Genomic DNA, 27,390 nt, shown 5'->3' on the forward strand with positions numbered 1-27,390 from the left:
GGCTCAACCCCCAGCAAGTCACATTACTGCTTACTACAATGATCAGCAATGCCAAGGCCTCAGAAACTAGCCATAGCCCAAGATGGGATCCCTCTTTCTTCAAATTCAATTTCAATTTCAAACAAACAAACAAGCAAACAAATAAATATATAAAAAAGCTGAAACTTTTGGAGATACAGTATCTTTATTCTCACAAGTACTCAGCTGACTGATCCCCTGGAGCCAAAATCTTAATAATCATCTGAAATTTCAAGCATTTGTACAGCTTTTCCTAATTTTTGCACACACAAACTATTAGTTTCACTGCCTTGGATCCAACACTTCACTTAACTTTGGAGCCAAGAACATCTTCTAGTAATGAACACCCCAAAGCACTGCATACCCACATTCAGCTGACTCCTTCATTGTACACAGGATACAAATTCAATGCAGACGTGTTGGTTGCTGCTGTTTGTGAAAATGAAGGATTCACATTTCAACTGCCTGAAATGAAAAAAAGGAATCATGATGGGATGCCACAGGGTGCAAGAAGCAGTCCCAAGAGCCGTTTTTCTCAATCTTGGCAACAGGAAGAAGATGGGAGGACTTTAACTCCCAGAATTCCCCAGCCAGCCAGCTGGGGAATTCTGGGAGTTGAAATCCACCCATCTTCACATTGCCAAGGTTGAAGAATGTTGCTTAGGAGTGGGGCAGGGTCTTCCACAGCCCTTCACATAGGTAAGTCCTTGGTGAGACTCCATCTCCAGCAAAGATTAGCGATATGGCATCCCACTGGTAGACAATGTAATAATGGGAGAAACCTTATGAGATGCTGGTGTTTGTGGATGAGACCTTGAAGAGTTCTCTTGCATTCTAACAATGGACCACCAGTTTCTTGAAGACAAAGAGCAGATTATTTCATTTTATGTGTACCATCATCTATACTCACAAGGGTCTGCAGAGAGCTGCAGAGGATTGTTTGATGACATTTAGCACCTAAAAAGCTTGTTTAATTTTCTGGAAAGAACCAGAAGCTCCCACAACCACAGAGAGGCAGTCCTCAATGCAGGTAGTCCTCAACTTATGATCACAATTGAGCCCAAAATTTATGTTGCTAAGTGAGAAATGTGTTAAATGAGTTTTGCTCCATTTTTACAACTTTTCTTGCCACATTTGTTAAGTGAATCACTGCAGATGTCAAATTAGTAACATGGTTGCTAAGTGAATTTGGTTTCCCTTTGACTATCTTTGTCAGAAAAGCAGATCACCTGACCCCAGGACACTGCAACCGTCATAAATATGAGTCAATTGCCAAGCATCTGAATTTTATTCATGTGACATGGGGATGCTGCAATGGTCATAAGTGAGAAAAATGGTCATAAGTCACTTTTTTCAGTGCTGTGAATAGTCACTAAGTGAACTGTGGTAGGTCGAGGACTACCTGTAATTAAAAAAAACCCTGATGGACTCCACAGAGATCTGAGGCTCTCTTTGATCTTTCCCACGGCCTTTCAAAAATGCTTTTACCCCTCTTAATAAATAGGCTATCCAAGCCTGTATGGTAAAGGTAGTCCATCCAACTGAAAACTGAAACAGGTGCATGACAAAATGCACACACAAACATTTGCTGTGCTCTGGGTTTTGTCCCCCTCAAGGAAAAGTAGGGGCACGAAATAGAAGTCAGCTAAAGTTCAAACTCATTTAAATTCCCACTCCCCTTCTTACAAGCTTGAAGGTATAATCCTTAAATTGTATTTCAGCCAGGCACTTGGAATTAGAAAGCACCATTACTTAACATACATCTGCGCACAGAAGATGACTCTTCTGGGCATGTCTTTAAAAAAGATGCCAAAATGTTTCACTCCTTGTTTGTTCAACAGTGACAAGTCGGAGAGCAACCATGCTTAAGGTCACACCTTTTTCCTTAGACATGAAGAACACGACAGCCAGCTAAGTATTAATTATTACCCAAATGCTACAGATGGAAAAAACAACAACCTCCATTTCCTGATTTTAATGCGCACAGCTGTATTGGCACTCCAGCAGAGAAAAGAGATCCCAACCCATCAGCTCCCCAGCCTTATCCAAGCTGATGCCTTCCAGATGGACCAGCCTTCCTCCCACACAATTACCAGCCAACCCATCTGGAGGGCATAAGGTTGAGGTAGGACATCCATCAATCACAACATCCCGTTTCCATCACCGCTGGCAGAGTTCTGCGGTGCGTAATTGTGGTGGCATAACAATGCCTATGGAAGATGGTCGGGTTGGTTTATCCACAATAAGAGAGTATTATTGTAACAACATTCAGAACGGTGAGGGGGTGGACGGCCAACCTATTGGTGTAGCCGTGTATTATTATGGTCTGGCATCCAGTGATTCAACCTTGCAGTCAACTGTGATTGGAAAACCCTCACCGTGGTCTGTGTAACATCACTTAATTCTTTGTATCTAAGCCTCAATATTTACTTCCTTGTAACAAAATTAGAAAATGTCAGTAGAAGCTGCAATTATGGGGTACTTACGGAATAAAACAATCATCAATGAGGGAGGTATGAATCACTTTAGAATCGTGGCTTACTTAAAATCAGCAAGGAAAAAAACCAGCCAAAGTGAAGCAAGCAGTTTTAGCTTCCCTATTTTGTAACCAGGGATCTGTGTCCTCCAGGAAAAAAATGTCTAACCATCACATAATTTAACCATTAGTGCATCCTGATGCGCAACTAAAATGTTTAGTTTAGAGACCTTGTATTTCTTCTGATCCAACCTTCTGCCCAGAGCAGGAATCCTCTTCTCATTGTCCCAGACCAACGGCTATCCAACCTTTACTTGAAAAAAACATATAGTGATGAAGCCTCCTTGACTCTAGGGGGCAGCTGTTCCCCGACCTAAGAAGTCTCACAGCCTGGAAATTCTTTTTCTCTATTCTGTAACCCTTCCATGAAAGAGCCGTGGTGGCAAAGTGTTAGAATGCAGTATTGCAGGCTAATTCAGCTCAATGCTAGCAGTTCAATTCCAACTGGCTCAAGGTTGACTCAGCCTTTCCTCCTTCTGAGATCAGTAAAATGAGGACCCGGATGGTTGGGGGCAAGGAGCTGGCTCAGTAATCCGCTTAAGAGAGGGCTGTAAAGCACTGTGAAGCGAAATATAAGCCTAAGGGCTATTGCTGTTGCTATTCCACCACTGGTTCTCGTCCTACCCTTAAGTACTACAGGGGATAAATCCACACCCTCTTCTCCATCCCAGTATTGGGAGATGGCTATCTTGTCTCCTGCTATCTTGTCTCCATGTTACGTGGGCTTACTGCTCGTCTCAATCGAATGCAGCTTAATTGACAAACTATCTCACGGCTTAGCAATCGGCATAATTCTTAAAATTCATTTCTCGGGACTTGCATCAGGGAGTTTTACATTTTACATGCATCAGTGGCTCCAAATGGGAAAGGAGGGAGGTGGGGTGGATTAACCCAGACTTTGCTATCTAGTCATTCTTACCCCTTTTCCAAATATATTAATAAATGCCAACTTCATTATTATCCAGATGGGCAAACTGCTTTCTTTCCCTCCTATTTCAAAAGGGATGAGGATGGGGCTGATCTAATGTGTTCCATTCAGCTGGCTAAAATACAGGTAGTCCTCGACTTACAACAGTTCATTTAGTGAACATTCACAGTTACAATGACATTATTTTTCACACTTATGACTGTTTCAGCAACCCCATGGTCACACAATCAAAATTCAGGCGCTTGGCAACTGGTTCATATTTATGATGGTTGCAGAGTCCCGGGGTCATGTGATCCGGGGGGTGGAGTCATGTGATCCGGGGGGTGGGGTCATGTGTTCCCGGCGGGGGTGGGGTCATATGATCCCCTTCTAACAAGTAAAGTCAATGGGGAAGCCAGATTCACTTAACAACTGTGCTACTAACTTAATTGCAGTCATTCGCTTAACAACTGTGGCAAATGAAGCAAAACCTGTTTAACAAATGCCTCATTTAGCAACACAACTTTTGGGCTTAATTGTGGTCGTAAGTCGAGGACTGCCTGTATTCAGAGGCAGGACAGACACTCCCCAGGATATCAGGTGTATTTGTGCTTATTTTTCTGAAAATTTGCCGAACTAATATTCCCAGGAATTCTTGGTTCAGCAAAAGAACCATATGGGTGGACACAGGCTCTCCATCAGTAGAGGAAATTCAGGTAAGTTCCAGGGAAGATTCTCCGAGGGATGATAAATTGGAGAGAATGACTTCCAATTCCAGGAGTAACATTTTTAAATAGCTTTGGTAGTACTACTACAACAAAAAAGAACAAAACGCAAAAATGCAAAGATGGAGAAGAAAAAGAGAGTAATAAATTATATATCACAAACTGAATAAATTACAACAGTAATTAGGGACACATAAAAGTTAAAACCATTCAGTTTTTACACAATGAATGGAAGAATGATCACAGACAATTATGGTCTTTTCTTTCCTGAGTTGTCAACGAAAAACCAATTGAAAGACTTACTTTACTGTTCATATTTTCACAAAGTCAAGCTTTGCTTTCCTCTTGGAATCTTGGAAAGGGACTTATTATGAAGAACCTTTGGATCCACTGTCTCTGGATTTGCAAGAATACATTTGGGGAGCAACCATCCCAGTCAAGAGAAGGGATCAAGCAGCAAATTAGCCTGGGCTTGTTATGTAAAGACAAGAGAACAAGACACACATGCACATTCAATGCCTTTGAGCCCTATCTAGTCTTTCCCAGGCAAACCTGGGAAGGCTGGGGAGATTCCTGTGAAATAGGCCTTAGTAAGGCCACCTTTGGAATCCTGCATCCTTTTCTGGTCACTATAATGTAAAAAAGATGTGGAGACTCTAGAAAGAGTGCAGAGAAGAGCAACTAAGATGATCAGGGGACCGGAGGCTCAAACATACAATGAATGGTCACAGGGATTGGGTTTCTCTGGTCCAACAAAAAGAAGGACTAGGGGTGACAGGATAGCAATGTTCCAATATTTGAGGGGCTGCCATAAAGAAGAGGGGGTTCAATCTAAAAGGCAGGACAAGAAATAATGGTTGGAAACTAACCAAAGAGAGAAGCAACCTAGAACTAAGGAGAAATTTCCTAAGGGTGAGAACAATCAACCAATGGAACAGAAGTTGTGGGTGCTCCATCACTGGAGGCTTTCAAGAAGAGACTGAACAATCATGTAGCTGAAACGGTATAAGGTCTCCTGCTCAAGCAGAAGGTTGGAAGACCCCCAAGGCTCCTTCCAACTCTATTATTCTATGGACAGTAAAGAATAGGTGACCTTCCCATGTGTGGGTCTAGTTGTTTGCAAATGACAAACACAAAACCATATTTTTTGTAACAATCCTGATGTAATAGGTCCAAAGTTCTTCATAAATGGATATATTCAAATTTTATTTTTAAAAAATTAGCATAATAGCACAGTCAGTTTGAATCCTAACTTCATTGTTAGAATCTGATTCGGCAGAATACAAGACTGCCAAAGGGCAGGAACAATTTGCATGCATTAACCCCCATTCACTGCATCTCCAACACAGGAAGTTAGTCAATCAACCTGTTCTGAATTTCCTTGAGAGCTCAGAATTTTCCAGTGAATGGCGCCTCATTTCAAGTTCACAAGCTAAATATATTAACATAAAAAAACAGGATTATTGATTTGTCCAATTATTGTCAATTTCTTGAAAATTATTTTTGTAAAATTGTTAGAATAGAAATTATTGGACTTAGCCAAGCTTCTTTATCTTCAGCCTTTTAAAACTGTCTACGTTTCTCTATTTCAACATATACTAAAGAAAATCAAGATGGATGATTTTAAGTTTCTTTCTCATGCTTCTTTCAATGTCTGGACTGTGAAATTTCTTCTCTGAATCCTTCCTGAATGGTTCTTTCACTCTTTCTTTCATTTACATGCATCTCAAAAGCAGGTTCACTCCTAATTAGTACTTAAGGGGAGAACATCAAAAAACCCAGCGGGATCGGCTTCCTCTGGGAAGCCAAAAATAAAAAGCCAAGACAAAGTCAAACCACTTCCACAATTACAAGGAGAATTATATGGATGTATCGTTTAACTGTTTATTAAATTTATAGGCCGCCCAATCCCGGAGGACTCCAGGCGGCTTACAGAAACAGAAACTAAAAAAGATTAAAAACAGATAAAACACGACAAATTTAAAAAAGAGACACAACATGCAGCCAATCTAAGCAGGTCTGGACCTCAATCCAGAAGTCAACAGCCCCAGGCCTGCCGGAATAGCCAGGTTTTAATAGCTTTTCGGAAGGCCATGAGAGTGGGTAGGGTCCGGATCTCTGGGGGTAGCTCATTCCATAGGGCCGGAGCGACAACAGAGAAGGCCCTACTCCGAGGTGTCGCCAGTTGGCATTGTCCAGCTGATGGCACCTGGAGAAGGCCCATCCTGTGTGATCTTATCGGTCTTAGGGAAGTGTGCGGCAGAAGACGGTCTCATAGATATCCGGGTCCTAGGCCATGTAGGGCTTTAAAGGTGATAACCAGCACCTTGAATCGTGCTCGGAGACCAATAGGAAGCTAGTGTATTCATGGAAGTTATTTATTGTTTTAAAAAGTTGCCTAGTTAGGTGTTCTTGTTTTGTGCCCGTGGGATCTTCCTTGCTCTCTCTCCTCTCTCACCCTCCCTCCCTCCCTCCTTCTCCCCCCTCTTCCCCTCTCCATTTCCTTGCCTCTCTGGCTCTCTCCCTCACTCATTCCTTCCCTCTCTCTCTGCATCCCTTTATCTCTTTCTCTCTACCTCTCTCTCTCCCCCCCCCGCTCTCTCTCTCTCTCATTTTAGATAATTATCAAAGGTAGATTATGCAGGTTAGATTAAGTTAGATAAGGGAAGTTGAGAATGGATTGCAATGTCTATTAGAAGAAAGAAAGATGTGGCGGAGCAGATGGAGAGTGGAAGATATTGTTAGATCTGCAGACATTTGCACAGTTTACTGCCAATCAATCAGACAGATAAGAACCAACTTTCCAAAGAGCCTCATTTACTCATGCGTACAACACGTTCAGAAAGCGGTACGCAGTTTCCCTCCTCATTACCTTAGTGGTGTTTTAGGGGGTGAGACGCAAGCAAGACATACAAGCAAAGAATGCAATGACTACTCTTTTCTTGGCATGCTTAAGGAATTTTGCAAGGGTTTACAGAATACGTACACAGCTTATTTTAAAAACAGCAAGAAAAACTACAAGAATAGGAATACTAGACATGGATGGAAGACTCAGGCGGCCGATCTGCTCCATGCATGACCATCCTTCAGGCTAGCTAGGAAAGGGAGACCAAAGCAGCGATAGGTGAAGAAGGAAACGCTGAGAGGGCAAGACACATGCTTGATGATAACTAGAGGAATCCCTCTGCCAAATAGAAACACAGCCCACATTAGCTCTAAACATCCTTATGTTGCAATGATGCTCAACTTTGGCATCTTGAAGATGTGTGAACTTCAACTCTGCCTGGGGAATCTCCCAACTGGGGAATTCTGGAAGTCGAAGTCTACACAAAAAACCATTGAAGAACGGTTGCAGGAACCGGGCATGGCTAGTCTAGTGAAGAGAACGACCAGGGGTGACATGATAGCAGTTTTCTGATATTTGAGGGGCTGCCATAAAGAAGAGGGGGGGTCAACCTGTTCTCCGAAGCACCTGAAGGCAGGACAAGAAACAATGGATGGATCTAAGGGTGACATGACAGCAGGGTTCCAATACTTGTGACCTCCCCAGACAGCTTTCAACAAGCAGAGACAATGGGGAAAGCTGGATTTAACAGCTACATGATTCACTTAACAATTGCAGGGATTGACTTAACAATCATGGTCGGTTGTAAAATCAGGTGCAACTCGCTTACAACTGCCTTGCTTAGCAATGGAAATTTTCCCCCCAATTCTGATTGTAATTGGAGGGCTACCTGTACTTGGGAAGCTGGCAGAGAAGTAGTAATTCATATCATTCAACTCTTCTTTAATGAACTCAACGTAAATGGAAGGGAACCAATTCTTGCAGTTTCCAGGAGTCTGTATTTACCTCAAGATGTGCATTAAAGAGACATTCATGAAATGTAATACAATTCTTGCTTCCCAGGTTTTGGCAGGAGTTTTCTTGAACCCAGGGCTCCTAACTTAGTAGCAAGAGCCTGGCCAGGCAGCCTTCGCCCAGATTCAGATGAGGCACCTGTTATGTTGGCTCTGGGCCAGGAAACCTTTTTTTTTCTTCATTTTTATTTATTAAGAGAATCTATATGAACCCTCAACTCACTGAGGGTGACTCTGGGAAGCTTATAGAAGTAAACCAAGTTAGACGTGTGCAACATACTCATTTTGGGGCTGTCTTTCAAGACGACTTTGGAATCTGCAGCAAGCCTGTAGGCAAATGAATTCTACTCCTGCAAAATAACACACTGTAGTTGTATAGGTTGTTTACCAGCAGGCTTCCGGACTCGGTTCAAAACCTTGAAGATCACCTGTTATGCCTCTGTGTAAACCCAAATGTAATTCTTTTTCCAGACCTGATTCATCCTGAGTCTTCAGCAAGATGTATTAAGGAGAAAAAAATGGGGGATTATAAGAATTTAGGTGACCCAACTATTTCGCACCTATAACCAAGATACTCCCAATATAAGTTACCACCATCTTCACTGGTAATGAAGGAGAGTACAGGGGGCTATTTATAAAATGGTCTCCTGAGTCCAAACTAGTCCAGGAACAATTCTACGAAGATTTATCCAGCACAGTACCAGGTTATCACAGCATCAGGGATACCATCTAATTCTGCTCATCCTTTGAGGACCCTAAAACAAGAACGGCAGGAGTCTCCAACTTTAGCAACGTTATGGCTGAGGATCTCTGGGAGTTGAAGTCCATGGGTTGGTCTTTCAGTAGGATATTTTATCTCTATGTTCAATTCTACACCTTTCAGATTCTTCCCTGGAATAAAGTTGCTCAACTGCAGGGAGACTTGAAGTCAAGTTCTAGAGGAAAGTTAAATAAAAATCTTTCTGATCAAAAAAGGCATTTGACCACTAAAACCACTAGTCCAAAGGCTTCTGTTTACTTGAGAGAATGCAAGCAGAGGATGGACAGCTGTTCATTTCATAAAACCATAGAATCCTAGGGCGGAAGGGATCACGAAGGTCCTCTAGTCCAAACTCCTGCCCAGGGCAGGAGTTTTTATATCATCCCGGACAAATAATTATCCAATCTTTTCTTGAAGATCTCCAGTGATGGAGCACCCACAACTCCAGGAGACAAGCTGTTCCATTGATTAATCGTTCTCACTGTCAAAAAAAAATCCTCCTTATTTCCAGGTTGAATCTCCCTCCCTTTTACCTTTACTTCTTGTCTTGCCTCTTGTGCTTTGGAGAATAAATCCATCCCCTCTTCCCTATGACAACCCTTTTAAGTATTGGAAGTTGATCACCTCTAAGCCTTTTTTTCTTCATTAGGCTAAATTAGGGAAGGTTTAATTTGGATTCCTGCAGAAGGTGGGATTAGAAGTGGCCACTCCACCTCCAGGATTTAGAATCCTATGTCCTGATTTAGCTTCTTTTAAAGTTGACAGCATTCAAGAAATCTTTTGGGACCCTCTTCCTTCCACCCTGTCCTGCTCAGTGGTGGCTATGGAGAAGAGAGGCAGAGCTGATACACTGCATCTGACCCTGAGTTACATTTGTCCAAATGAAAATAAATAAAAACAAAAGACGTTAATTTTTCCAATATCTCTATACACGGCACAAACTTACTATGTGGCAAGCAAAGTTGTGAAACTGTCAGTACACAAATGCACAGGGGAAGGGTTGGCAGGGAGAAAGGAGGTTTATTTTTGCGAGGCTCACTCTGGCTTGAAGCAAGGCTCACGTGACTTGTAACAATAGCAACAAGAAGTGCCAGACAGAGGTGTGAAGTTTTAAGCTGAGTTATGTTCTTTTACATCAAATATCTCCCACCCGGTCTCTCCTCCAGATGTGCTGGAACTACATTTTCGCTAGGAATCCTGAGAAGGGTTGTCCCAATGCACCAGGCTTATTGCATACAAACTACATTTGTCTAAAGTAAATGCCATCTTCTTCTTCTCATAGATTGAAAGAATGACAATAATTCATTGCAAACAGCAGTTTCCTCTGCACCACAAGGGTTAAAGAAGATCAAATTTCTCTTCAGCTGGGCTCTTCTCCTGTTGACTTTATGGTCATGTTTATGCTGACAAGAGTACAACATTTGTCTTTCATTCCTTCCTTTTTGAGCATCTTCTCAGCTTCTCAACCTAGCCTGAGGTTCTGGGCTATCCTAATTACCTCTGGTCCAAATACTAACCATCTTGCTTAGCTTTCTCAAAATCAGCCAAGGTCAACCAGGTGCTGGTAGGTGCCAAGTCACTGTCTCCCAAGATTCAACCTCCCTTCTTCTTTAGCAAATAACTTCAGCAGCAGACACATAGACTGTATTTCATCTCTGAATTTGACTGATCTGAAGAATTTGGTGAAGAATTCAACAGATGAGTTGCATAACTATTCATTTCAGAATCATATTGCCCTGTTTTGTTTAACATTTTTATACTACTAATGCTTTTTCAAGAGGCAACTGGACTGTCTGATTTTTCTTTGACTGGATGGTGGGGAATGGAAGGATTTATACTCCTAGCAGACAGTTGGTCATTTGCATCCTTTTAGTGAGTGCTTAAGGCCACCTGGAGGTTTGTCTGTGTCCTCAGGGTCACCCGAGTGGTGCAAATGGGTGTGGAGCCTTCTTGGAACTGCTGAAAGGACTGTGTTGTAGACTGGAGATACCAAGCAAGGGTTAAATACAGCCAAACTTCCCAGAACTGAATTGAAACTTTAAGCCACACCTCTGGTGCTGATTATCCTCAGATTTTTCAATGAAAACGTGGAACTGTTGCACGCTGAGAAGTCCAACAATGGATCAACAAGAAACACAACCGGAACAAGTCCAACTGAATTATCCAAGGAAACAAATGCAGTAACAGCGGAGCCAGACCCCAGGGTGGGGTGGACTCTCCTTCACAGCGCCCTGAAAACGACCCTTCAGGTAAGTCAATGGTCCTTTTCCAGGGTGCTGCTCAGGAGAGTCCAAGCAAGGGACATACCCAAGCTAAATGTCACTAGGGCGGGAAGCAGAAGCAGACAGGGTCTCTCCGCTGGAATGAATACCCTGCAGAACACGCCTCCCAAAGGCCCCTTCCGCTGAAGCAAACTTGTCTAACTTATAATTCAGCACAAATGGAGATAAGGAAGTCCATGTGGCCACTCTGCAAATCTCCTCAATGGGAGCCCGCATCGCCCAGGCCACGGTGGTGGCAGCACTTCTGGTCGAATGCGCCATGATGTGACTGGGTACCGGTCTAGACTGCAGAACATGGGTGAGAGCTATGCAGACCCTAAGCCAACTGCCAATCGTAGACGAGAAGACCTTCTTGCCCTGAGATGACGGCTGGAAGGATACAAACAACAACTCAGAGCGTTGAAAACTGGCTGTATGCTTGATGTATCTGCGTAGCGTCCTGCGAACATCCAGCTTGTGCCAGCGCTCCTTGCGAGGATGCCTCGGATGCCGGCAGAAGTCAGGGAAGATGACTTCCTGGGCCCGGTGGAACCAGGAATTAATCTTAGGCACGAAAGAAAGGTCCAGCCAAAGGATCACCCTGTCTTGGTGAAACAAGCACAAATCCTCACGGACAGACAAGGCAGCCAGCTCAGAGATACGTCTAGCCAAGGTGATGGCAATGAAAAAAATGGTCTTAAAGGTCAGATGTTTCAAGCTGGCTGAATGGAGAGGCTCGAACGGCGGTTCGACCAGAGCCTGCAAGACCACATTAAGGTCCCAAGTCGGGTATCTGTGAATCATCAGGGGACTCAGGTTAGCAATAGCAATAGCAATAGCAGTAGACTTATATACCGCTTCATAGGCCTTTCAGGCCTCTCTAAGCGGTTTACAGAGAGTCAGCATATTGCCCCCAACAATCTGGGTCCTCATTTTACCCACCTCGGAAGGATGGAAGGCTGAGTCAACCCTGAGCCGGTGAGATTTGAACCGCTGACCTGCTGATCTAGCAGTAGCTTGCAGTGCTGCATTTAACCACTGCGCCACCTTGGCTCTTAGAGGTTAGTCGCCCCCCTGAGAAAACTGCGAATGGTGGGGTGACGGCCGAGGGAAAGGTGACCCTCAGGGGCCAGGATGGTGGAGACCGTGGCAACCTGACGACGCAGAGTGTTAGGCGCCAAACCCTTATCAAGGCCGTCTTGCAGAAAGTCCAGAATGACAGGAATCGAAGCTGAAGAAGCTGAAACACCTCTGGAAGAACACCAGGAAACAAAGGCCCTCCAGGTGGCGTCGTAAATCCAAGTCAAGGAAGGACGACGTGACGCCTGAATTGTACTGATCACCTCGGTGGAAAGATTGTCCATGTTCAAGTGCCAAATGGCTAGTTGTAGCCACCGGGGCTCTGGATGAAGAAGGGCCCCCTGGCAGAAAGAGATCTTGTGGGGAGGAATCCGCCATGGGTCTCGGACGGACAGACTCACCAGATCAGCAAACCAGGTCCTCCTGGGCCAAAAGGGGGCTACCAGAAGGATCTCCGCTGCCTCTGCCAGGATCTTCCTGATGACTCTGGGAAGAAGAGGCAATGGGGGAAAGGAGTAGAGCAGTTCCTTCGGCCAAGGGCAGTGAAGAGCATTTACCCCCTCGGCCCTGAGGTCGTGGAACCTGGTGAAGAACCTGGGAAGATGAGAGTTGGCCGCTGTTGCGAACAGGTCCACCTGGGGGCAACCGAACCTCTGAACTATGCTGTGGAACAGCTGTGGGTGCAGGCACCACTCCAAGTGATCGACAGTCGCCCTGCTTAGCCAGTCCGCCTGGGTGTTCACCGTGCCGGAGATGTGCTCTGCCTGTATGGACAGCAGATGAAACTCCGCCCACCAACCTAGGTCGTCGGCTTCCGACATCAAGGACCTCGACCGCGTGCCCCCCTGGCGGTTGATGTGCGCCTTTGTCACGATGTGGTCCATCAGCATCCGCACGTGATGACCCTGAATGCTCATCTGAAATCGAAGCAGGGCCAACCGGACCACCCTCAGCTCCAACCAGTTGATGCTGTGCGATGCCTCGGTCGAGGACCTCCTGCCCTGAGCTATCTGGTTGCGGAAGTGGGCCCCCCAACCGTACAGACTGGCATCTGTCGTAATGGTGAGTCAGGTCAGCTCCTTGAACAAGACCCCTTCTTCAGGGCAGGAGACAACCACCATCCGAGCGAGCGACACACCTTCACGGAGATCAGAACGAGCCTCTGTGAGCTGCTCTCGTTGGCCCTTTGATAGGGCAGCAGGAGCCACTGGAGGGGACGAGAGTGAAGATGTGCCCACGGAATGATGGATAGGCACGATATCATCTTGCCAGGAGCTGTGACAGCAGTATGATCTTGCCACGAGGAGACCACCGTACCTGTATGGCCATCTCCCTGAGGTTCTCCACCCTCTCTAGTGATAGGAAGATCTGGCAGGCGACGGTGTCGATGACAGCCCCTAGATGCTGAACCCTGGTGGAGGGGTGAAGATGGCTCTTTTCCAAGTTGATGGAAAAGCCATGACTCCAGAGAACCTGCATAGTGTACTGCAGATCCTCAACCGCCCGATGATGACTGGATGAGCACATCGTCTAAATAGCAGTGCAGCCTTACTGGTCGCGACCTGAGGAACGCCACCACTGCTGCGAGGACCTTGGTGAACGTCCTGGGGGCCGATGACAGGCCGAATGGCATGGCCCGGTACTGGTAGTGCTGACCGGCGTAAGTGAACCTCAGGTATCTGCGGTGGGCTTTGCGGATGGGTACGTGGAGGTAGGCCTCTTTTAGGTCTATGGAGGTTAAGATGTCCCCCGGCCTGATGCAGCCCAGGATCGACTGGAGGGACTGCATCTTGAACCTCCGATAGGTGACATGATAATTTAGCTGTTTTAAATCTAGGATCCTCCTCCACTCTCCGGAGTTTTTGGGGACCAGAAACAGGATGGAATAGAACCTTGTCCCCTCCTGACCAGGAAGTACCGGCTCTATGGCCCTGATCTCCCTGAGATGTCTTATTTCCTGTTCCATGAGGGATCTTTTGACAGGGCACGAGGGAACGGGACACCTGATTAAATGATGGGGAGGAAGAGAGAGGAATTCTAGGGTGAGACCCAGTCCGGATCATTTGTAATACCACTGGTCTGACATGACCTGCTCCCACTGGGCGTGAAACAATTGGAGCCGCCCTCCTATGGAAGCTGATTCCTGACAGTCACTTATACTTTCTGAAAGGGCGGGAGCCAGATACCCCCCGAAAGGGGCGTCTGGAGTAATACGGTTGGCGACCTCTATCCTGAAAAGACTGACGGTTCTGGGACCTGTCCGTCTGCTGGTTGAATGCGTGATGCGACTGAGCAGAACTGGAAGAAGGTTCCGAGTTCCGAAAGGACTACCTCCTGTGGAGTAAAAGCCCTTCTTATCGTATTTCTTAGAAACCAACTGCATCACCTTCTTTTTGTCCTTATTTTTCACTAGGACTGGATCCAACACCTCCCCAAAGAGCTTGACCCCTTTGAAGGGGGCAGAAACTAACTTCCACTTGGAATGCATGTCCACGTTCCAATGCCTCAGCCATAAGAGACGCCTGGTGGTGACATTCGAAGCCAGGGCCTGAGAAGCGAACTTAGCTGCACTGAGGGTGGCATCAGTAGTATACTCGGTGGCAGCCGTGATTTTATTAACCTTCTGCCTTAACTTGGTATCCTTAACTGGAACCCTCGCCATTAACTGCCTCAACCAGAGGAGAGCGGCCCTGGAAAGAAAGGAAGCCGAGGTAGACATCTTAATTGCCCATGCAGCCGCCTGGTGCATCTTATGACAGGTATTCTCAGATTTCTCAATGGGCCGGCTGGGCCCATTGCTTCCAAACCAAATTAAGAAACATCTTGGGAATAGGAATGATTTCCTGGACTGAGACCGGTTCCTCAAACAAATCCCCAGATAAGTCATCTTCAGCAGGAGCTTGAACAGGTGGAGTGGACCCCATACAGGTGGCCAGCTTGGCCTTGTCCAAAATGGTTTTGAAATTTGCAATGTTAGATAGTCCCGATGAAGAGGGCTTTTGAGCCGCTGCACCTTCCTCCCCCAAGAATTCAGCCTCCTGAACAGGCAGAATGTCATCCCCCTCCTCCCAGTCCGAAGCCTCGGAACCAGAAGGAGTAGGGGGAATGCAGGAGACGTGGGGGAGAAGCAACCACGGGAACTGGCTGGGGCTCTAGGTGTTTAGTCTTGCAGGTGCGTTTGCCCTTGTGCAACATGCCCGCTTTGATTCCCTAGGAAATGGCCCTGTTGATAACTTCCTGCATTTCCACTGAAAGATCAGGCCCAAGATCCTCCATGGGCCGAGCATTGGGTTTGGGCCGTGAAGACGGAAGTTGAGGAGCCAAGGGACCCGGAGCAGGGCCTTCATCTAGGTCTGAAGAGCAAGCAAAAAGATCAGCCTGATCTACCATTGAGGCCCCTGGAGATACTGCCCTAGACATGGAAGCTGTGGGGGAAAAATCCCGGCCCTCATCCTTGCTCTCTGAAACAGGCCTTGGCTGGGCCGGAGGAACCTCCATGGCGGGCTCCTCAGGAGACACCGATTGGGAGGACTGCGTTTGGTGCTGGGCCTTGGAGAATTGCTTTTCAAGGGCCTTTTAACGGCGTAATGCATCCTTGTCTGGCCCTGATCCCTGCTTAAGGGCTGGCCTGGAGAATGGTTTGGGGCCCCTGATGGCCTCCCTGGCAGTCACACCAGCCTGCCTGGATAAAACCCTGGAGGAAACCCTGCCTGGGTGGAATCCTCGGGAGCCTGCTCAGCAATATAGGAAACTGTGGGCCAAGATAATCAGGGGCTACCTCTACTCACCACCTTGCAAAAGCCCTGCAAACCAACAGGTGCTCTAAAGAGACACGAAGGGATTGCAGCAGCAATATCCAGCAAGTGGAATAAAGTGCGAGCGTTAACAGCTCCCAGCACTGCAGGAATGAGGCTTGTGACCAGCGACCCCAATCCTTGCCGCTCAGGTGAAAAGGATACACCTAATTGCCAGCTAGGCCGGACAAAGAGTGGCTCCTCGCAGCACCTGCTATGAATCAGGCTGCAGGCAGCTGCCACGAGGTTGAAATCAGAAACCGAAATTGCTAATAGCTCCCAAAATGGTGACCGGAAGATCTAATTACTTTACAAGTTGCCTCCAAACCATCCGGAGCTCAGAGGCACCGCACCTGCACGCCGGCCACCAAAGGCACGAACGCCAACCGCAGGAGCCTCAGCGGGGCTTTCCCCCTGCCCAGCGAGGGTTGCAACAGCGCTGGGGTCGGCACTCCAACCTGCGCACTTGCCCCAGCAGCTGCCTGTGTTCCGCGCGGCGCCTGGGAATTAAGCAGGACACCAGAAAACCGAAGAGCGAGTTAGAAACGAATTAAAGAAATCTAATTACACTCACTCAGCCTGATCACCCCCTAAACTGAAAATACTCACAGTAAATGCTCAAGAGAGTCCAAGCAAATAAACTAAATGAAGAGAAACTTAAAGCGCGTCCTATTGGGCTAGCTGAATTGAAAAATCTAAGGATAATCAGCACCAGAGGCCCTTGCTTGGACTCTCCTGAGCAGTGCCCTGGAAAAGCAAAACGTCTTCAAGGAAAAACAAAGAAAGTCCATTTGCCTCTTGAAAAAATACCTTTGGGACAACCATGACCTGGATGGCTAAGAATCTCCATAGACACGCTGTACTATTCTGATCAGATTTTTATAGGTATCTAAATATGAACAGCCATTACCCTGTTACCCAGAAGAAAATACAGACGTCTTACAGCCACAACTGGCTAAGAGTTTCGAAAGAAACCCAGAAGCTGTATGCTACACACTTTTCCTGACTTATTATTATGATTAATCCTGAAGTTCCATTATTTTGTTAATGCCCTTATATGACTCCAGACTTTTTTAGGTAACTGTTTGGCACAGTAACATTTCTAACAAATCAAAACTAAATTCAGAAGTGTGCATAAAATGCCCAAAAGTTTAAAATGGAATGTTGCTGTTCCCAAGAGCCCCATTTTTCAGGCAAGGGGGGAGAACTGGCTACTTGAGAGTGCATTTAAATCATGCAGAGGCATAAAAAGGCCTCTTATGCAAAAATACGGACAAGGTAATTGCTGGTCCCCTTTTGCCCCTTTGCCTTTTCTCTGCCACCGTAATACAGGAGTAATTACAGGGAGGCGTAAGGTTCCCCAGAAAATATGGCATATTTTCCAGTTTATTAAAAGCCATTTTGCAAAGAAGTACATCTCGGTGAGGCCTCCTGAGAAGGAGAGAAGCCTCACACCAAGCCCAACTTCAGCTCAAAAAAGTTTGCAGATTTTCTAATAGCAGAGAGAGGGAGAGAGGCAGAAAGAGAGAGAGAGAAAGAGAGAGAGAGAGAGAGAGAGAGAGAGAGAGAGAGACTGAAAAAGAATGAGCAAGAGAGAATGAAAGAGAATGAGAGACAGAATGAGAGAATGAGAGAGAGAGAGAAAGAGCGAGTGAGAGAGCAAGAGCAAGAGAGAATGAGAATGAGAGATAGAGAATGAAAGAGAATGAGAGAGAGAGAGAAAGAATGAGAGAGAATGAGAGATAGAATGAGAGAATAAGAAAGAGATAGAGAGAGAGAGGGAATGAAAGAGAATGAGAGAGAGAAAGAATGAGAGAATGAGAATGAGAGAGAGAGAAATACAATGAAAGAGAATGAGAGAGAGAATGAAAGAGAGTGAGAGAGAATGTGAGAGAGAGAGAATGAGAGAAATACAATGAAAGAGAATAAGAAAGAGAATGAGAATGAGAGAGCAAGAATGAGAGAGAGAGAATGAGAGAGAATGAAAGAGAATGAGAGAAAGAGAATGAAAGAGAATAAGAGAGAGAATGAGAATGATAGAGAGAGAGAGAGAGAGAAAGAGAATGAGAAAGAGAGAGAGAGAGAATGAGAGGGGGGAAAGAGGGGGGAGAGAGTGAGAAATGGAGGGCCTTTGTTCTCATTTAATTAATACCTTGATGGAAAAGCCCCTGGAAATATTAAGCAGAAAGCGTACAAAGAATGGGATTGACCTTTAACTGCTTCCTCTATGAAGGATAAAAGACTCTATCTGACTTGTTCATTTTCACTCCATTAATTATTCCCCCCACCGCCTTGCTTTCCCTTCACAACATCAGATCCAGGTTTGTCTTTCATTGCGGGAGGATCTGAATAACAAAACCAGTTTAGCAGCTGGTTCATAAAAGAGGCACTTACCCCAAGGTAACACCCTCCAAGCCCTTCAGTTACTTAGGGGGGCACGTTTTACTCTCATCCCAGTCAATTAACACCCTCCCTCCTGCAAGGGTGAGGGAGAGGCCCACCAACCCACCTGGCTTTCTACTTTGGGTTTAACATGAGATGTGAACTTGTAAGCAATGGTTTGTGGCATCTGTTCCTAATTTGGCTGCAAACCATGGCTTCACATAATGCGCAAAGCAATGGCAGCGATTGTGAGTAATTATATATGGTTATTGGACAGGGCTATCCATGGGATGTGACGAAGAAAGTCAAAAGGGCAATTGTGACAGTGTGATTGGAGCTCCATCTCTGGCATCCAACAACGACAGGGCAAACCCCTGGTACATAAACAGAAAGCAAAGTTCACTACTCCCTTCTAGCACTGATGATGTTGCCTAGTTGAGTCATGAAACGTCTGAAAGAAAACAGCCAAGCTCAGAGAGCCCCAAGGCCCCACAGTCATCCTCGTCAATCAGCTTCATTTATTTTTATGTACAACATAAAATTAAAGATTGTGGATTGAAGGACTGAAGTTGTGCTGCATAGAAAATCTGGCAGAGTTTTGTTCACACTGTTGTGGTCGCTGTGTTTATTGCCCACATCTTGCAGGCACCTCTGCTATAAGCCTTTCTCCAACTCAGATGCTGCCCCAAGCACAGAGACACAATGCTGTCCTTTCAGCAGCTGGAAACAGCAGGGCCAGGATTGCTAGCCTCACCCCATTTCCTTTTACCTATGGAACCGGCCTCCTTTCATTCTTTGAGATACAGCAGGTCCTTGACTTACGACCACAACTGAGACCAAAATTTATGTTGCTAAGTGAGACTTTTGTTAGGCGAGTTTTGTCCCATTTTGCAACCTTTCTTGCCATCATTTTTCAGTGATCACTGCAGTTAATAAATTAGTCACACAGTTGCAGTGAATCACTGCAATTAATTAAGTTAGTAACACGGTTGTTAAGTGAATCTGGCTTCCCCGTTGACTTTGCTTGTCAGAAGGTTTCAAAAGGGGATCACGTGACCAAGGGACACTGCGACTGTCATAAATATAAACCAGTTGCCAAGCATCAGGATTTTGATCACGTGACCAGGAGATGCTGCAGTGGTCGTAAGTGTAAAAAACGGTCATAAGTCATTTTTCAGTGCTGTCGTAACTTTGAATGGTCACTAAATGAACAGTTGTAAGTCAAGGACTACCTGTACTGCATTCTAACCACTGAGCCCCCACAGCTCTCTACAGTTCCTCTCCAATTGTTATACACCATAACAGAACAACGTTGATAAGAACACCCATTATTATGTAATTGCATACTTATTCTTCACTATTCTGGAAGCTAAGAAATAAAGAGTCCAATACCATAGTTTTCCGTAAATTAAATTCTAGCACTTCCATATAATTACTCAGCAAAGGAAAGAAATACAAGCCAGCAAAACTTTAGATGATAAACCATCTGTTTTATAAAACTGAAAATCACAGAAGGGAAAAACAGGGATTCAGGTGACAAAGGAAATCAATCTGTGTTGATCCGTTTACCAAGATCAAAAGTGCCATTTTTTTAATCCTCCAAAGAGAATTCACACTTGTCTGTAAGTTAAAACATGCACTGAAAACACTAGAGTCTTCTTAGGAAGAAGAGAAGTGTCTTTTGGAAGCCACAATATGAAAATAATGTAAATGTAATCAAAATATTTCAAGCATATCAGGATTAAAATGCATGTCAGAAATCTTTTGTAAGACCTGAAAAATGCCAAGTTCTGAAAATTTAGACTTTGTTGAAATGAAAAACTGTGACAGAGCAGTTGTTGCAGGCAGAAACATTTGTCCTCAGATAGAATTGTACACAGGTAACCTGATGCATGAAAGAGCCATAATTGTTCATTTTGCATTTCCATGATTGATACATAAAGACCAAAATTTATTATGTCTAATATGTTTATTTACTTGATTGATACTTTCTGCCCCCCCCCCCCCAAAAATCAATGAATTTTCCTTCGCAGGCAAAGGAAAAACAGAACTAAAAGCATACCTATCAACATAAACATTAAAGTGATAAGCACAGAATAAAACGGCTATGAAAATAATCAAAAAGCAAAACTGAAAAAAATGCACCCTGGTGGTTTTTCTAAGCTGAAGAGTTTGTTTTTCTGCCAAGAAGCCTTTTGATGCTGTTTCGCTTTCAGCTGGACTGCCTGAATAAAACAGGGAAGTCCTTTTGGGCTATACAGGTGATTTGGGGACAGACTCCTGTCAAATGCTGGGAACAGGAAGGAGGTGATGCCTCAAACAACCATCCCTTCCTCATCGAGCCACAGGAGTCAAAATCAGACCAAGCAACCTCTGTCCCTTGGACTTCTCTGTGACTTTCACCTGCAAGCTTTCTTTTCCCTTCTCCCTCCCTCCCTCCCTCTTCCTGTGAAAGAACAGGGAAGGGGGAAAGACGTCATTGCATGGACCAGAAACCCCTTCTCCTTTGGGGGATAGGTAGCTAGAAAATGGGGTTTCAAACAGTAAAATTTGGCAACATCCAACCCTGCCCTACACCACAGAGTGAAATGTAGAAATGCAGCTAGAGGAACTACAGGTAGTCCTCAGGTTACGACAGCAATCGGGACTGGAATTCTGATCGCTAAGCAATCAGGCTGAAAAGAGTATCACATGACTGCATCATTTAGTGAGGACAATCCCGGCAGTCTTCGTTACCGTCATTAAGCAAGGATTGCAGGTTGTTAAGGGAGGAGGCAGGAATCCCAGGCAAGGGGCATGGAGTGTGTGCGGACACCCTGGGGGCCACTGCAGGCAGGCACTACGAAGCATGGGATGGTGGGGGGGATTCTGCGAGTGGGTGTGCACTATGGAGTGTGGGCAATAGGGAGATAACACCTGTAGAGCAATGACGGCGAACCGATGGCACGCATGCCGGAAGTGGAACACAGAGTTATCTTTCCAGCATGCCAGCCAAACCTATTGCTCTTCTGGGTTCCGGTGCACGTATCCACGCTGTCAAGCTGGTCTTCATGTGCACTGGAGTGCTGGAAACTGGAAGAGCAGCTTCTCCAGGTGCGCATGAGAGTGCCGGGAAACTGAACTTCTGGTTTCTGGTTTGCACATGCCTGCCGGCCAGCTGGTCTTTGCACATGCATGGACGCCAGAAACCGGAAGACTAGGTGGCGGAAACCAGAAGCTCAGCTTCCCGATGCGCGAGAGTGCCAGGGAGCTGCTCTTCTGCTTTTTGCTGCTTCCCCGCATACATGCATGCTCCCGTTTCAGCACTCGGTACCAAGAAGGTTCATCAATACTGCTGTAGAGGCTCCTCAGGAGAAAAGGCAGTGGGAGGAACTTGCAACAATCCCTCTTGGCCTCCTTATTGATATTCCTTATGGGAAGACAACAAGGAGGGTTGCAAATGGTCATTTGTGACCAGAACTCATTGGGATGTAATTGTGAACCAAACATTTATTGCCTGGATCGAATTCATGTGACTGTGGGGCTGCTGTGGTGGCCAGATCTTCTAGGACTGTGCATTCATTTTTTTTAGCACTGGTGTAACTTTGAATGGTCGCTAAATGAATTGACAGAGATTGTAGGAAGTGTGATGGTATGTGAGAAAGACCTTGGGAGTGAGGGTGAAGAAGTGCTGGCTAGAGAATGGTCAGATAAGAGGGCTTAACCTGCAGCTCCATAAGGGGTGGAGAAAGAGGATCAGAAGCGGGGTGTAAAGGGGTCCCAGCTTCTCACGCTGTAGAGGAGACGCTGGGAGATTTCAGACTTGTAAGATTCTGTTAATGAAGCTTCAAAATACAGTAGAAGTATCTTATCTGGTAATGTTTCCTATCTAATCTACCTGGCAAAGCTGACATCAATCTTGCAAGTCTGAAAGTATAAATCTCTCACCATTTACAGCCTGAGAAGCTGACAGAGGGGTGGGGGAGGCTCTGAGCCTCTTTCTCCATCTATTGGGCAGCTGTGGACCATGCCCTCTCTTCTCTGATCTCAAGGTCTTTCTCATATACCATTGGGAGGGGGGTGGCGGAGATGCTTCATTTGATTTTTAACACAAAACTAAAGTTTCCCTTTGATGGAGTTTCCAGTCAGTGGATGTTAAACTCTCCCTCAAGTCCAGCTCAATTCCTATTGATTTCACAAAGAATGCTATGTTGTTTTCTTGACAGCAACGTGGAGCTGGCATAACTTGACCTTACGTTGGGATGTATCTTTAAATTTCAGTCCAACCTTTTTAGGATTTCCTAATGCTCTTCAACCTAATGCAGCCCTGATTAGCATGATTGGTGCTCAGCCAAAGTCAACTAAGAGCTGCCCCTTGAACAAAGCAGGAGGTTTGGGAGTTCTAGTAGACAACAAAAGCTGGAGGTCCCGTTATAGAACCTCTCCTGGCATCATCTTTTGCAGAGCCTGGTTCCCGGACCACTAATTCCTGGCCGCTGGCCTTGGGTGATGGGGAAGTAAAGTCCAAACTGCCTGAAGCCTACCTCTATGCCTTTTTCCTTTAAACCTTTCTACCTGGTCACTCCTTGAACTAGAAGACCTGGAAGGTCCCTTCCAGCCCTGTTAAAAGCTGGACCACCAGTTGTGGCTTTGTGTTCTGGACCACCAAACATGCAGGCACCAGCAATGAAGCCACTGCTGGACCCCCACAGTCCCACACTGAGTTCGTGTTTTCAAATGTCAGTGATGGCACTCAAAAAAAGAGGCAACACCCAGAGAGGGAAATCTGAAAACAAAAGATTGGCTCCCTCCTCTGGGCATAAATGTTTCATACTTTACCTTCTTAGGGGAAAGGTTTCTGCTTGCTGTCCGGCACTGCCTTAGCTGCTGCCTGCTAATTCTTTCTTAAAGCTCACCTCTGTCTATTTATCTCCGTCTTGGAGGGAAATGGTGCACAGCGGCATTTGACTCGGGCTTTGTTAAGCACTTAGCACATTCTCTGTATTCAATAAATTTTAATTAGGAATAAGGTTATTAACATGGAACCCAATTCCCATTGCTGTTTGGCTGCAAAGGAGCTCCAGGCATCACAGACTGAGTCCATCATTCTTCACAAAGCCTGTCAAATTATTAACCTTCCACCTACCGGAGGGGGGGGGGATGAGGAGAGCCAGTGGGTTTGGATCTCCAGAGCCTGCATTGTCCCATCCAGGGTGCCTGCAGGGTGAGGTCAAAAAGATCACAATGACAGACAAAAATGACATGGTTTTTGTAAACAGGTGGGGGAGGAAGCTGGCTTCACATTCACACTAAGCCAGTTCTTGGCCAATGACCATTTCCTGAATAAAGCATAACTCACTTCATTTAGCAATAGTAGTAGCACTTAGACTTATATACCGCTTTACAGTGCTTTACAGCAGGGGTGAAATCCAGTAGGTTCTGACAGGTTCTGGAGAAACAGTAGCGAAAATTTTGAGTAGTTCAGAGAGCCGGCAAATGCCATCTCTGGCTGGCCCCAGAGTGGGGAGGGAATGGAGATTTTGCAGTATCCTTTCCCTGCAATGCCCACCAAGCCACACCCACAGAACCGGTAGTAAAAAAAAATGAATTTCACCACTGCTTTACAGCCCTCTCTAATTGGTTTACAGAGTCAGCCTCTTGCCCCCCAACAATCTGGGTCCTCATTTGATCCACCTTGGAAGGATGGAAGGATGAGTCAATCTTGAGCCTGGTGTGATTTGAACTGCCAAATTGCAGGCAGCCGACGGTCAGCAGAAGTAGCCTGCAGTATTGCACTCTAACCACTGTGCCACCATGGCTTTATAAACACTATGTCTGGCTTCACACCACACACCACTGAACTGTGGTGGCACAGTGGTTAGAATGCAGTATTGCAGGCTAACTCTGCCTATTGCCAGGGGTCCGATCCTGACCAGCTCAAGGTTGACTCAGCCTTCCTTCCTTCTGAAGTTGGTAAAATGAGGAGCCAGATTGTTGGGGGCAAAAGGCTGACTCTGTAAACTGCTTAGAGAGGGCTGGAAAGCACAGTGAAGCCGTATATAAGTCTAACTCCTAGGTCTATTGCTATTCATACATCCAACTACACTTGTGTTTTCAGTCTTGAATTCTTTCTGGCTGAGAATTCTGAGAGTTGAAGTCCACACATCTTAGAGTTGCCAAGGTTGAGAAACACTGGACTACCTGAAACCAAACAACACTCTGGTGCAGAATTCAATACCCAACTTTGTCTTTGGGATTGTTTGTCTGCCATCCAAGAACTGTAAATTGATATAGCTTAACCTCTGGGGCCAGACCAGATCATCCAGATGTGCCCACTAAAATCAGTACCGTTTCTAGCAATGAGGAACAGCTAACATTCCACTGGTTTTAACATTTCTACTCTCACCTTGACTAAATTTAGAAATGTTCATTTAATCAGCACAATGAGATTGTGGTGGAATGTACAGCAAATAAACGTTGTGAACAACAGGGCCCTAACAGTCCCTGCCAGCATGGTTAAAGGGATGAAGGAGCACATCTGGAAGGCCATTAAACAAGGAGTTGTAAGCCGAGGACTCCCCATATGTCTGTAGAGTACAGGCTTTCCTGTACTCCTGTACACTTTTGGACAATTGGGCTTCCCAACTATCACCCCCACCATCTACAAGTAGTTTTATCCCTTATTTGAGCCATGCTTTTGCATTCAAATTAAGTGCAAAATTAACCATTTATAATAACAGAAACCATAGCAAATATATTAGAATCAAAATCATGACTACATAAGGCAGACAACTGGGAACCAGATCAATGGAAAAGCAATCCAGTTTTGTTATGTTATGTTCAGCCTTAGTCATGCTTAGATCTGACTAACATTCCACAGAATCCCAGTTGGCTCTGTGGGCTAACCTAAACTTCAGATTATATTTCACCACAGGTGATTGATTGAGTGGGTTGGGACAGCATCAAGCCATAAACCCTGGTTTACAAAGCACCTCTTGGCATGTTGTGTGAAGCAGGCTGAAATACACACCAAAACGTTATAATCCTTGCTGGTTTTGATTTTGTTCCAACCTGCAACCTTGTAAATACACAGGGAATGACACTGCAAACTGCCAGTGCCCAGGTTGCCTCCTTCCTGGGGCATTTCTAGGAAAGGAGCAAAATTGTTGCCCTCCTTCTCAGGTTCCAAACATTTCTTCAGCCGTTCCCTTCAAGCAGGCGCTGCGGGTCAGACAGAAACCAAAAGCTACTGGAAGGGCATCTTCCGCCAGCAGCCAACCCCAAGGCTTTCATCGTTTCCAGAGAATCTAAAACTATTGTTCCAGCCCCAAAGCAAATATTTAAAAGCAGGACTCCAAAAGAAAGCAAGAGGTTGTGAAAGAGCCGCTTCCTTAAATGTACCCAGCAACCCCTGCAATGGCCAAAGAAAAATTTTTCACGACCAAAGTCTTTGTTCTACCACTTTTGGCACTCACACAAAAGCAAACTGGTTTTCTTTTTCTTGCCAAGTTTGGTTCTTTGTCCAGCCATGTATTTTCTGCCCCTTCAGAACCAGAAAGTGCGCAAACTCTGGACTGAAAGCAGACTTAATGAAAGTGTTTCCAAAAACAGGAGATTTTGAACAGGTTTTTCTTTTGATTTGGTTCTTTCCCCCAAACAGAAACAATTAAGCATCCACTGTAATTTTCATTACTCCCCCCCCCCACCCCATTTCTAAAACCCTGCTTAGCATCATCCCCATCTCAACCTCCCATAGGAAGATATTGGGGGGGGGGAGGGATTTAATCACACCATTTTCTTTTTATTTTGAGCCTATGGAACCATCAGATTCCAAAGTAAAAATTAAACCTGCAGAGCTGGAAAATTGAAACTCGAAGACTTAAAAAGTACAGGTAGTCCTCGACTTACGACCACAATTGAACCCATAATTTCTGTTGGTAAGCAAGAGAGTTGTTCAGTGTTTTGCCCCATTTTATGCCACAGTTGTTAAGTGAATCACTGCAGTTGTTAAGTTGGTAATACGGTTGTTAAGTGTATCTGGCTTCCCTATTGACTTTGTTTGTCAGAAGGTCAAAAGGTGACATATGACCTTGGGACACTGGAATGGTCATAAATATGAGTCAGGATTTAAGCATCTGAATGCAAAGCAGGTGACCATGGAGATGCTGCAGTGGTTGTTTTAAGTGTGGAAAATGGTCATGTATCACTTTTTTCAGTATCATTGTAACTTTGAAAGGCCATTAAACAAGGAGTTGTAAGTCGAGGACTCCCCATATGTCTGTAGAGTACAGGCTTTCCTGTACTCCTGTACACTTTTGGACAATTGGGCTTCCCAACTATCACCCCCACCATCTGCAAGGCAAGCAACCTGGTCAGATTCCACCCCAGTTCACTCTCGGGCAATATCCTGTCTCAGAAAGGAGCGCCTGACATCGGGGAATTGTTCCCGGGGGAAGGGTCACAATGGCACCTTGCATCATAATAGACCTAAAAGGGCAGGGAATTTTGCTTCGGCATTGTGGCCAATATCTTTTGGATCCCCTCCCTTGAAGTCCAGAGTTCTGAAGACAAGGCAGAGTCTCCTGCCAGCCAAGGGAGTGAAACTATGAGCTGGCACAGGCGGCACTCTGGACCCAGCCGAGGTTATCTCTTTCTTTTTTTGCAGCAAGGTGGAATTTCATCCTGGTAGGCAGGCAGATAGGCACCAGCCTGCTCACCCAGGGAAGGAGGTCCTCCTGTGAATCCCAGATGGGCCCACGGAAGCTTGGAGGAGAAATACTTCGCTCAAAGAGAGCTTGTGTTCTCTTCAGTAAATGTTTTAGACAACTAATTTTATAGACCTGACTCCTGTGTAATTAACAGCTTCCGTTGTTCATGCATGAAGATTTGCAGGTGCTAAAATTAAAGCTGGTACTACATAAGCATCTCTTCCCAACTGCCTCTGCTCGTTTCTCCAGAAGGAACTGTATTCCCCACCCCATCCCCCAAAAAGCAAGTTCAGAAGAATGGCCGTGCATTAGGGGTGGGGGCACGTTTATGATGAGGTCACCCAAATGCTTCCATGCCTGTTCCATTTGTCCACACAATGAT

General features: G+C 45.4%; 1 protein-coding gene across 3 annotated transcripts in view; it reads right to left on the reverse strand.

The window, feature by feature from the left end:
* Nucleotides 1–27,390, reverse strand: part of NEXMIF (neurite extension and migration factor) — a 398,750-nt gene that overhangs the window by 288,106 nt on the left and 83,254 nt on the right. Inside the window, exon 1 of one of the 3 annotated variants that reach the window (XM_032227585.1) lies at nt 383–449. The exons of the other annotated variants lie outside the window; for them this stretch is intronic. The gene's annotated coding sequence lies outside the window, so the exon portion shown is untranslated. Of the gene's footprint in view, nt 1–382; nt 450–27,390 lie in introns of those variants that run through there. 3 annotated transcript variants of the gene reach the window in all.

Source organism: Thamnophis elegans, chromosome 12 (genome assembly GCF_009769535.1).
Source record: "Thamnophis elegans isolate rThaEle1 chromosome 12, rThaEle1.pri, whole genome shotgun sequence".
NCBI lineage: Eukaryota > Metazoa > Chordata > Lepidosauria > Squamata > Colubridae > Thamnophis > Thamnophis elegans.